The sequence below is a fragment of the Protopterus annectens genome, chromosome 10.part0 (assembly GCF_019279795.1).
Source record: "Protopterus annectens isolate FY-2018-M chromosome 10.part0, PAN1.0, whole genome shotgun sequence".
Taxonomy (NCBI): domain Eukaryota; kingdom Metazoa; phylum Chordata; order Ceratodontiformes; family Protopteridae; genus Protopterus; species Protopterus annectens.
In genome coordinates, this window is record NC_056744.1 from 280419370 (window position 1) to 280432127 (window position 12758).

General features: G+C 38.1%; 1 protein-coding gene across 1 annotated transcript in view; it reads left to right on the forward strand.

Annotated features, from left to right (window-relative positions):
- Positions 1–5728: 5728 nt before the first annotated feature.
- GRIN2C (glutamate ionotropic receptor NMDA type subunit 2C) overlaps positions 5729–12758 on the forward strand; it is a 3426271-nt gene continuing 3419241 nt past the window's right edge. Inside the window, exon 1 of the mRNA XM_044085160.1 lies at positions 5729–6483. The gene's annotated coding sequence lies outside the window, so the exon portion shown is untranslated. The remainder of the gene's footprint in view (positions 6484–12758) is intronic.

Below are 12758 nucleotides of genomic sequence, written 5' to 3' on the forward strand. Positions count from 1 at the left end.
TCCTACATGATTTACTTAATGCTTTCCACTTAATGTTTGTTTGCATGGGCTTCTAGATCCCTAAATGTTGTTCACCCTAAGCTTCTTTCACTACATGCTGATCACCAGGCTTTAACATAAAGATGGACAACCAAACCCTTCAACATAGCTGAGCACTAAAATGACCTGGAACCTGCTGCCTAAATTTACCTTTTTGAAATGGTAACATGCAGGGAAATCTACTAATACCCAGGGTGTAATCAAAAATAACTTTTGGATTGAACTTCTTTTGAAAGAAAGTTACTTGTTTATTTAAAAAAATAATGAACTTGAACCAGCTCTGTAAAACAGGGCATGAACTAGCCCAGTAAATGTGAGCATGGACAATGATATATAACATGAGATTAGTATAATGAAGCTTTCAATGTGAAATCACTGCAAAGTGTTTTCTGAATGAGTTCTGCTCAGGATTTTCTCAAAAGTTTTTCTAATTAACATTTGAACCAGAAAGCTAACTTTGATGAATTTTAGTGATGAAAAGGTTTTGTCATAAATAATCTAAATATGCTTTTAGATCAGGACACTGTCATTTTTAATTTGCTAATGATTAAGATCATGAGAAAATAATAATAATAATAATAATAATAATAATAATAATAATAATAATACCCATTTGTTAATTAGGTAGGCCCACTGCACATACAGTCCCTTTTCAGGGGTGACCCAGGAACGCAGTACCAAAGGAACTGCAGCTCACAGCCTTAAGATAATATACTAGACCTGATCATCACAAACATGGGGACACAATGCTCCACACTGGAAGTATACCCCTCATTGGTGAGATCAGACCATAAATTCACTGGAAATCCACATCCCGCCCCCACCCCCAGCAAAAAAGACCACAGTGAAGAATTTCTCAAAAGCTGACTTCACACTTCTTAAGACTGAAGTGGTATCCTTCAAGGCCCCTGGGCCAGTGGAAACCACAGCCCACACCGCTGAATCCTTTATAAATGCTTTCTACGGACACCTTCAAGAATGCATGGATCATGCAATCCCAAATAAAACCAAGACCCATTCCCCCAAAGGCAGGTGTCCTGTCTGGTGGACCCCAGCCATTAACAAGCTTTACAACAGGAGGAGGAAGCTACTACATGACAGAGCAAAATCCCCAAAAGAGAAGGCATCTCTGATCAGTACTAGCAAAAAACTACAATCACTCATAAAATCATCCAAGCCAACTTTGAGAGAAAAATCACAAAAGACACTAAAGACAATCACAAGGCCTTCTTTAGTTATTTTAGAAACCTGGGTGGAAACTCCCAGATATGCTCAGAGTTAGTCAAAAATGACAAAAAATACACTGAACCCACAGACATTGCCAACATACTGGCAGACAGGTTCAGTGCAAATTTCACCCCCCCCTCCCCCCCAAAAGGAGAAATATCTATCCCAGCAGAGTGTAGCCTCCCTGACATCTCAGATGCCCAGGTGAGAGCCGCCCTCTCCAAAGCTAAAAACACAGCATCAATGGGACCAGACGGTGTCCCGGGTTGCGTGCTACATGAACTCCAAGAGGAACTAAACACGCACATAAGGCTGCTGTTTAATCTTAGCCTTACTACAGGATATGTACCCAAAGAATGGCGTACAGCAACTGTGGTCCCACTCCACAAAGGAGGTGCTTCTACGGACCCTGGAAATTACCGCCCCATAAGCTTGACGAGCCTGGTCTGCAAAGCTATGGAGAGGATCATTATGGAACTCATAAACAAAGACATTGGGGACCTACAGACACTGGATCCTACCCAATTCGGCTTTGTCAAGGGCAGATCCTGCCTTTTGAACCTGGTCGACTTTTTTGAAACAGTCACTAAGGCCATTGATGAGGGTAAGGCAGTTCACGCAGCCTACCTTGATCTTGCAAAAGCCTTCGACACAATACCCCACCTGGGCATCATAGACAAGCTCACCAGCTTAAATGTAAACGCATATGCCATAAGATGGGTTGCAAACTGGCTCAAGGACAGAACCCATAAGTTCAGAATTGCTGGAGCCATGTCAGACTCTAAGCCAGTCACAAGCGGTGTCCCACAGGGCTTGGTCCTGGAACCCCTCTTGTTTGGCATTTATTTTTCCGAGGTGCAAGCAAACATAGGAGGATTGTGGCTGACAAAGTTTGCAGATGACTGCAAACTGGGTGCCATAATTGATACTCCAGCGGACACAAGCATCCTTCAGAAAGGCCTCATAGAAACAGATAACTGGTGCCAGAGCCATGGCCTTAAACTGAACGCCAAAAAATGTATAGTCATACCCTTTGGGAAAAACAAAGTACCCACAAATTACCACATAGGTGGTAATCCATTGGCACGGAAAAAGTAATCAGGGACCTAGGGACCCAAGTTGACAGTAACCTCTCATTTGACACTCACATTGTCAAGGTGGTTAGGAAGACCTTCTATATTACCCACCTTATCATGAAAGGATTCACATCTAGATCAAGAGAGGTCATTGTGCCCCTATACTCTTCCCTTATCAGGCCCATAATTGAGTACAATGCCCCATTTGGGATGTACCTTACCCGACACCTGCAGCAGTTAGAAAGACCCCAAAAGTACCTCACCAAGAGGATCAAGGGACTCAAACATATGTCATATGCTGCCCGGCTGAAGAAACTCCAGCTCTATTCAGTCGCATACCGCCTACTCAGAGGCGATCTATGCCTGACGTACAAGGCCATGTCCAATCCGGAATTAATGGACATGCTCCACCTCAGAAAATCCAAATCCACCAGAGCCACGAGAGCGAGAGATTTGAACCTCAACACAGAAATAAACAGGACGTGCTGGAGGGACAGATTCATAACCCAGAGGCTCCCTACACTCTGGAACAGAATCCCAGTCCATGTTAGGCAGAGCCCCTCACTGACTCTCTTCAAGAGAAATCTTGACGAGTGGATGGGAGATTGTAGGTTTACCCCGGGGGTCATCTCTGTGTAACTACTAGACAGAGGCATAGTAAACTAAACCCTAAATGGGCATAGTATTCTCATTACAAGGGGTGGCGAAAGCCACACCCACTCTGGCTAGGCTTATAAATGCCCTAGGGCAGATAGCCTAGTATGAACCTATGAACCTATGAACCCTTCCCATAAACTGTCAGTACATAAATGACATTATGGTTTAAGACTAAAAATTATGGACAAAATTATTTTATTTAAGGGCGTATACACAGAGAGCTTCCCAAAAGAAGTGGACATTCATTCCACTATTAACATTTATTTACATTTAATTTTTGTTTGTATTTTGTGAAAGCAAGTATCTAGTTTATTAAATAATGAATCGTCATTAAAATTATTGTAAAGGCAGAATGCTATGGATAAAAGCACTCTGGTGGCAAGTAAACTTATGCAAATTAGATGTCCCAACAGACCTATCAGATTGTATGTACAACAACCAATCATAGATGCCTTCCCCCATGCATTCCCCTACCTGCAATTATTTTATCCACTTTCATTGCTTATTCCATAACAAAGCACTACAGTTTCATTTTTTTTAACACAAGCGATTACATACCAGTAGCTCCTTCCAAAAGTTATGCAGCAATATTTGTTATCCAGGTGCATTCCACCCCCATCTGGTAAAAAGGACTAAACAGTAATGCGTGTGATATGTTGGGTAGGTACCGTCTCTTGTTTTCTTTTTTTGAACTTAGTCCTTTCCTCAGTGAAGGAACTATGTGAATTGTCAGGGTCAATAGTTTGGTATTCCCTTTGCCTTTTGATCACTTCTGAAATCAACAAGAATTGAAAATGAAAATGAAAAATCACTGGATCTCCTTCTTGGTTAGTGGACTGAACTAACTCTAGTACTATTTTTGTTTTTGTGGGAATCAGTTGAACTTCTGAGAAATGCATCATTATTGGTATCTTTTACAAATACAACAGAGTGTAAGCTTCAGATTTTCGTGCAATACTGTATGAAACAGTATTACAGAAACCTAAACATAATTCAAAAAATGCTATATAGATGCATAAATAGGTACAAATGTTGACATTATCTGCAGTATTTCAGAAAGTAAGAACATTTATGAATAACTCAACATTTCATTTTCAATAAACACAACAGATTCTTAAAGCAAAAGTTAATTTGATCTAGGAATCTGAATTTGATTCATCCAAACTTCACAAATACAGTGGGGTCACTACATGCAAGTCGTTCATTCCATGTGCTCTGCTTCATAAATATAGTTATTGGTGTTCCTATTAGACTTCAAAGGCACACCAAAGACTACAATGAAACAATGCAAATCAATGTGGTTTTAAACACAGGCAGGATAGAAAAAACAATAGAGTACTTTAATATTACTCTAATTCACAGTAAAAGTTAACAGGTTTTGCATCAACATCTATTTTCTGAAAAATAAGTGTTTAAACTCTAATGTTTGTCATTATTGACCTGTTGTAATCTTCAGTGACTTACCAGAAAAAAAAAGTATACTTGGGACAGGGCAAAAATATTAAGTAAAATTAGGGAAATAATGCAAAATTGAGCAGAGTTGAGAGGTACGCTACAACCCGTATCTCTCAAATGCTCAGATTTTCACAGAATGTCCAGATTTTTGCCTCGTATTTTAGGTCTATTACTAAAAATAAATCTGTAGATTTCTGGCAAATTATTGAGGATGGAAGTCATAAAATAATGATGGATGTTTGCATTTCAGAACTCATATCCTTCACAACATACAAGCTAATGCAAAAAACATTATTTTTGTCTTTGTCCAGGATTCTTGTGCTAATAGGTTAAGAGGTATGCTTCACAAATATGAAACACTCTCTCTCTCTCCTTAGATCTCTTTATAGACACACACACACACACACACACACACACACACACATACATATATACACACACCCATACTTGCATATACATATACACACACACACGTGTGTGTGTGTGTGTGTGTGTGTGTGTGTGTGTGTGTGTGTGTGTGTGTGTGTGTGTGTGTGTATATATATATATATATATATATATATATATGTACAGCTCAAAGTGTGTATGTGTGTGAGGGATTTCTGGTTCTTTTTTTTTTAGATCTGTCCCTCATAAGGACTGTGGTTTTCTGGCAAATCACTGAAGATTGAATTCATACAATAATGACAGGTATATGAGTTTCAGACGTCATGTTTTCAGAAAATATATGCTAGTGCAAAACCTGCTATTCTTTCAACTTTCTAAGTTTATGAAAGCGATATTTAAAATCTGCCCCTGATTTTGAGCCTTTACTCTCCTAGCTCCTTTATTTTTGGCTTTGTCTAGACTTCTTGCTATAAGAAGTTTAGGGGTATGGAGGTTATCATATCATGTCATTACATGTATATTACAACTATACTGTCTTATAAGTGCAAACGAGCAAATACAGAATCTGGAAGACTTACTAAGTTTTACATATGTGTGGTGTGTGTGTATGCAGCAACACACACACGCACACACACGCACACACATTGAGCTACGCAGTATTTAAGTGTTCCCTTTTCACGCTGAGTGAATGTCCAACAACTTGATGTTACTTTTTGTAAGGGACGAAGCGTCCGTTCAGGAAGACAACTATAACACTAAGATACATTTTATTTATAGTTTAAGGAGGTACCAGTTTCAGCTGAATACATCTTGAAGAGGTTTAGTTTCAGAGTACATTCTGACGATTTAATAGCGATCCCCTCTTCAACCCTCCCCAGAGCTGTGGGGTGGGGAGCTTAGCCTACTCCTCTTTCCTGAACTTCTTACTCGAGATTTATTTAGTGTGGAATTCAGCCAGGACACCTGTACAAGCTCTTCAGCGCCCTGAGAGTTTGTGGCCACCCTCGGAAGGTCTGTCCCTCCGTTACCATTTCATAAGTGTAAGCTAAGCGGTAGAGATGCCAACCAAAATCCTACAGACTATAGTGAGCATTGAGCAGCATCTCCAATGGCACGCTGAGCTTGTTAACTGCTCCGCTTTGTACTGGATTGAGCAGAGCTGCCACTGATTGCAACTCTTCTCTCTTTTTTACTTCTCATGGGCAATAAACATAAGGCAGTGTAACAGGACTCCTCAGCTGTGACAAGGGACTAAACTCGGGCAGAGGAGCGCAGTTGTTTAGATGAGGATAATATTTGTAAGTCTCTGTTTAACTCTTCATTGCAAAGAGTAGCCCGATGACTTAGATGGAGACAAACAGTTCAGCACAGCGTCTCCAGAACAGCATCTCTTTCATTTGGTTAGGGTAGCATGTCTTTGGCAACTCTTTCCACAGCAGCCACGCTGTGACAGAAGCCGTGGAAGGCGCGCAGGGCTGGGGTTAAGCAGCTATGCTTTACGTGGAGCATCACTGGCCCGGACTTCTCTCATGTGCATTAGCTGTGTACTATCTCTGGAGATGTGCTCCGGTGACTAACTAGCCACTTCCGTGCTCTCTTTATTGTGGGCTGACATGAACACCGCCACGGTGCCTTGAACCAGGTAAGCCTGTATTCGTGTTGTTTTTCTCCCTTATTCTGGTACATTAATTTCAATCACACCAACCATCTGTGGATTGCAAGTGGAATTTAGTGACTCATACTACCGTGATTGCACGTTGCAGGACTGAAATATTCCACTGGGGAGGGTAATTGCTTAATGATAACCTGCTAAGTTGTATGCTCTCGTTGGGAAGACAGAACTAGGACCGATGCGTTTCTATCTCAGCTTATTGTTTCCTTTTCCACTTTTTAGTTTTTGTTTTCTTTTACTCTCGAAACTTGATTTTAGTACAACACCCGTTTGCTAAATGTTTTCTGAGAGGGAAATACGTTATTGCTGAAAACACAGATGGTTAGCTAGGGTTTTGGTATTTCCTTTCCCTTTAACGAAAAAACACTAAGAAGGCAGAAAGTAATAGAAGCTAGAGGCATGATTTGTAGCTGTCGCGAAATTACCAGTTGTGGTAAAGCATCTGATTAATTACAGAATGAAGGTCAGTTGAATTAACGTTCTTTTAATTATATTGTTCCAAACCTGACAAAGTAAATGCTGCACAAAACAGTGTCATAATAGTTGGTACAGATGATAACAAGAGGGACTGTTTCACTTCTACATCAAACTGTTGCACTTGCACTGTGCATTAGAACAAGGTCATTAATAAGGACAACGTGCTGAGGAACGGATTCTTGTCTGTCCTCCTTCCTCCATTCCCTTTTCCTTCCCTCACATCCTTCCTTCGTTCCCTGCCTGCCTCCCTCCTCATGCCGGTTGTATTTCCAAATTGCCCTATAGTGCAATTAGAACGGGAAGCCTTGTGTGCCATTGCATTTCTTAGAAATGAAGGACTGTCAAAAAAGCAGTAGTGCTGAATTTAGTTATCCCTATATTTTGAGTCGGAGGCAATGTGAATTTTGTGATCAGCTCTAATCATTCAGATTCAGCTGTGTGCACGCATGCCACGGGTGGGATGGAGGCTTGGTAATCACTGCACCTAAGCTTTTAGGTTCTGGATATTTTTTTAAGGAATTGTTTCCTAAGCTGTCCACACAACACGTTTCTCCACGATAAGAGCTGAGTATTTGTCTGAAGGGATAACATGAAAATATGAAATAGGAATCAAATGTAGTTCTAAGTGCATTAGCTATAAGGTGGGACTCTCCCTACACCAGAGTTTAACCACTGGAATATGGCACATTTTGTCAATTGAGAAAAGCAGTTAGCAATACTTTAGCACGCAATGAACTTCGTTTTGCGTGAGCAGCATATGGTGAGTATGAATTACACATTTTAGTACGTAGGAATGCTAGTACATTTTTTTCTTAATACGAAAGTCAAATAAGATGGAACCAGAGTGAACACTACACTTTGGGACAGTAACAGGAGTGGCAAAAAAACGTTCTTAACATAAAATATAGGACATTCTTTTCAGAATTAGAAAGGCATGAACCCATTTGACTTTTTTAGGATTAGTTAACTGTTGTTCCTTTCAATCATAGTTGTTTAAGAAATTGGTAGTAATATGCATTTCTGAATCTGAACAAATGACAGAGATAGGAAGTGGGTAGTGAAGGACAAACATTAAGTAAAGATTCCTATCATAATAAAAGTGATATGGTTATAAGGGAGATGCTCTGCAGTAGAAAAAGTCAATTATTTTAATGTTATTTTAATGGTGAACATTTTGGAGCAACAAATGTGTACAATGATTGAAACCAGGACAGTGAACATCAGGCATAGAATTGGTGTATTTAGTAAACTGAACAATACTTCTCTTTTAATGTTATTACTTAAGACTTGAAATGTCATTCTCATAAGCCATAAGTGAAAACTGGAATAATATGAATTCTGTCCTCATTCCATGTATTTTTGATTGACTTCTATACTGTTGGTATGGAACAACATGTGGGATGCGTTTCATTTCTGGGACTACCATACAGATGAAATGTAATGTTGAGGTCATAACTGCCTTTTCTCTTTTTAAGAAGTTGTTCAAGCCTCCTTTTTTTACCTTGAGAAAGATTCATTGATTTATGGAGTTTTCACTACATTATTCCATTACTGAGACTGCCACTACCTGACCTAAATGCTTGCACAGTTAAGGAACCCCAACACACACTAATAGCTGATAATAAGCAATTTATTTAAATATTAACAGAAATAAACACAAAATGAAACAACTGCAGAAAAAAGGCAGGACTTGTGAAGCAGTTGTCAGTGGACCCTTTTATTTTGGGTCTGACATTTCACACAGAGTGATTCTTTGAGTAGTGTGGAATTAGTCATTTATGTCAAGTGCAGACTAGTTGAGTGGAAGGGGGGTTGAAGATGGTGCAGGAGGTAGAAATAGTGTGCAATTTATTAGCATGGGTAACATTTTCAGACAGGAAAAATAAGATCTGTTCAATATGCTCTTACAGTGGGGCAGCTGAGAGATATAGAGAAATATTTTCATGGGGGGGGGTGAATTCTGAATTATATTAAGTGGGTAACCTCTACATGTTATGGCTTTAAGAAAACCAGAAGGCTTTCCATCATAAAGTACCAGAATGAAAAAAATATCACCCCACTTAAAATGACCTTGGTTTCAGTTGGTGTGCCCATATAGAAACTTAAGTTGAAATGGGTGGTTGGGGAACATTGAACAGAAATAAGCTTTCAGAGTTCCATGTGCTTGTGCTATATATTTTTAAGAAATAGTACGGTTGGTGCAGATAAGTTTAGAAATTATGGAGCATGAGGTTAACAGAGAGTTTGTGTGGGTTAAGTTGGGTCATCCATCATAGGAGGGAATAGCGGAGTAACCTGCTTATTCACAGTGAGAAGTTAACTACAACAGTGTTACCTGCAGTATGATACCAGTGAGTTGCTTGCAGACAGGCATTTAGTAGTAAAATAAGTTATATGCCCTTTGCTTGCAGAGCTTTGCAGGATATGGAAAAGAGCTGACAATTACGCAATGTGGAAGCACCTTCTATTGATGATGGCAAAGTGCAAGTACAAGGATTCTGTTTATAGTGACAATTTTTTTCCAAAATGCTGCAGATGAGTAACAGATTTAGTAAAGAAATCTAAGACTATGAGTGAATTAAAGCTCCGTAATGCCTCTAAGTTTTGAATACTGGAAATGATGAACTTATGAACCCATTGTTACAAGATAACTTATGAACTTATCCTGTAATAATGGGTTTGACTCCCTTGTAACATGATAAGAATAATCATCAAATGGCCAGGATCATTCCATAGTTATTTGTTTGTGTTGTTTGTTCATTTATTTACTTATTTGTTTGCTACCTCAGTAAAGTAACTATTCCTAAGCCTCACTTCATATATTACCCTGGCTGAGACTCTTTTCAGCTTTTTCCTGGGCCAGCAGCACATGAAATTTTACAAATGTAATATATATATATATATATATATATATATATATATATATATATATATATACGTTCTGAGTTTATGAAAATAATATAAATGTACATTTTCTATAGGTACAGGTATTACATGAAACTTTATTATGTATACATTTCAATGACAATGCAAGGTAGCATGTAATTACACTTTGTGTCAACATGGTGTAGAGACTCTTAAAATTAGCTCTAATATCTATAACAGTAAAATATGTAGGCCTCAGGTAAGTGTTATTTTAGACTTGGTCGGGAAGGCAGTAGCTTTTCTTCACTCGTGATATTAAACGATACAGTCAACATGTTAGCGCTGAGACGTTTTGCGAATGAAAATAGTATTGTTTTCCTGTGGCTGTGAAGTACAATCTTGGTATCTTTCCTAGTCTGTAATGCAGAAAGACAGTTACAAAGATGATACAGATTCTGTGGCACACAACCAAAAGGAACCAAATGGATTACTGATATTGTATTTTAGATATCCTCTTTCAATGGGAGCACATAATGCATGGATAGAAGCTTTCTGATAATACATTAAAGGTATTTTTTCCTAATACAATATTATTGAAATATCTTTACTGGAAACCTTGGCAGTTTCCATGCCATATACATAATACGTTTATTACAAGTCTAGAAATTAAGCCTTTCTGTGGAAAATCTGATCATGTTAAATAAGAAACAGTAACAGGTGCTATTAGCATTATACTTTTTATCCATGAGAAATTGTAGCTGTCATTATTTACTTGGTTAACATTCTAATGTGCTTGCCTTCTGAACTAGTACTATTCAAAGGCTATGCTTACGCATTACACCATGCCTACCTTTTGACTTTTTTTTTTTTTGTGGGTTGGAGTGATGACAGAGAGCCTTATATCACGTGCAGTGTTTTGGGGTGCTATGATAATGAAAAAAATAAATGTGGCATTATTGTTCCTTTTGACGGGACATTTGAAAACACGTATGTTTGCAATATTGCAAAATGTCCCTGGAATACCAAATGAGGGACATCTCATGTTTTATTGCTGTCTACAGCAGCTGAGACTTGTATTAGATTTATTATTAGTTCTCCACTTCTTTCATCCATCTTATGTTTTGGACCTGTCAGATGAACTGTATTATTTTGCAGATCTTTTTGCTTCATTTTTCTTTCTGTTTTTTTTTTTCAATGAACTTTAGTTTCTGTTTTGTCTTAATAAAAAGATAAGAAGTTTCAATTCCAGTAGGTATATGTCTGACTTTCAGTAAAGTGTTTATTCAATTTGTGGAAAGTATGTTGCCTTTTCCAACATATTTTTGTAATGCTTAAGCATAGTCATTGAGTTTTACCACTGAAATTGTTTTCTGTTCATGCCTTAGAATATTCATTCATCTCCAGTTTTGTTATGTTTGCAGCAAATAACATGGGGCAGATATTAAATCACACTTAAACTAAACACGTGTTTCTGTGATGCATTTATTCAGTTATAATACAATGCAGATCAAAGCATTTAACGTATAAGAACTATATTAATACAACACTCATACATTAAATGATAAAATCACACTCTAAATTAATGTGGAACAGTATGATTGCCCACTCCAAAATAAGTTAGCCATACTATAAGATGACATGCAAATTACTTAGGGTTTCTAAATGTTAAAAATATGTGTGTGTTGTTAGAGATAATCTTTGTAATAAATAGTAGAGAAAATAATAAATCAATGTTAAAGCAAATCTTATAATCTCAAAAACTGGATACTGCACTTGAACAGTGGAGAGGTCTCTGTGGCTTACTGCTGACCTTGAACATTATCTGTGGGGGCCTTGCATGTTTTCCCCATTTCTGTGCAGGGTTTTCTCTACTACACTGGGTCATTTCCATCTCCTAAAGGCATGCTGATTGACTGGTTGGCTACAGAAAATATTGCATTTAACCTTGTCCTTGTAGCTAAGGTCAAGTTTAAAAGGGGTTGGCAGGCCAGCTGACCTTATCAGTTAATAAATGATTTAAAAATGGAATTGGAAAATAGCAAAATAATAAAGACTGTGCTTCAAGTAATGAGACAAGCAGTTAAAAAAAATGTTGGGGCAAACCCTCTGTTGCCATGGACTCATAATCCTGCAACGTTTCTATTTTAATTTTGGGGGTCACACTGATTCAGAAAAAGAAGAGAGCATGTTTTGCAGGGAAGGAAGCATATTTGCATTTCATCGACTAGTAAAATTTTGCATAAAATAAAGTAGCAGTGTAAGAAACAACCCCTACGATCTGGTAGTGCAGAGGGGATTTAACCCTGTATTTTTCCTTACTTATTTGCCTTTTGTTTATACACCATATTATGACAGTTTCACTTTACATGTGTGCAGGTATCTTCAAGTTAATGGAAGTAGGCACATGTCTTAATTATACATAACTGTGGGTATTAAATTCATTTGAAATGGACTGTAGTTTATGTATATATGTGCTGATTATATGCACATATACTGTAAATACATTACATAAAGTTATTTGTTACTACAGTCATACAAGCCTGTATACTTTCATATGTTGATTGAAAATTTGCTGATTTCATAATTTAACATGTGAACTTTCTAGTGGTGTTTCACTTTCCTTATTTCAGGACTATGTGCTTTTTACCCTTACTAGAACTGCTTTGTATGTACTGCAGATCATAGGTTCATAGGTAGTTACTAGGCATGGATTCCAGAAGACCATTAAGGAGCCCAGCCCAAATGTCCCAGCTACCTCAAAACACTATCTGGTTAAGTTATTTGCTCAAGGGCACAGAATAAGCAAATGAAGATTGAGGGGCTCTCTTTAACAGCTGATAGCATTAATCTTCTGTATTAACTGCCAGACTGGTCTTTGCTGACCACTTCAGAAAGTAGATGTC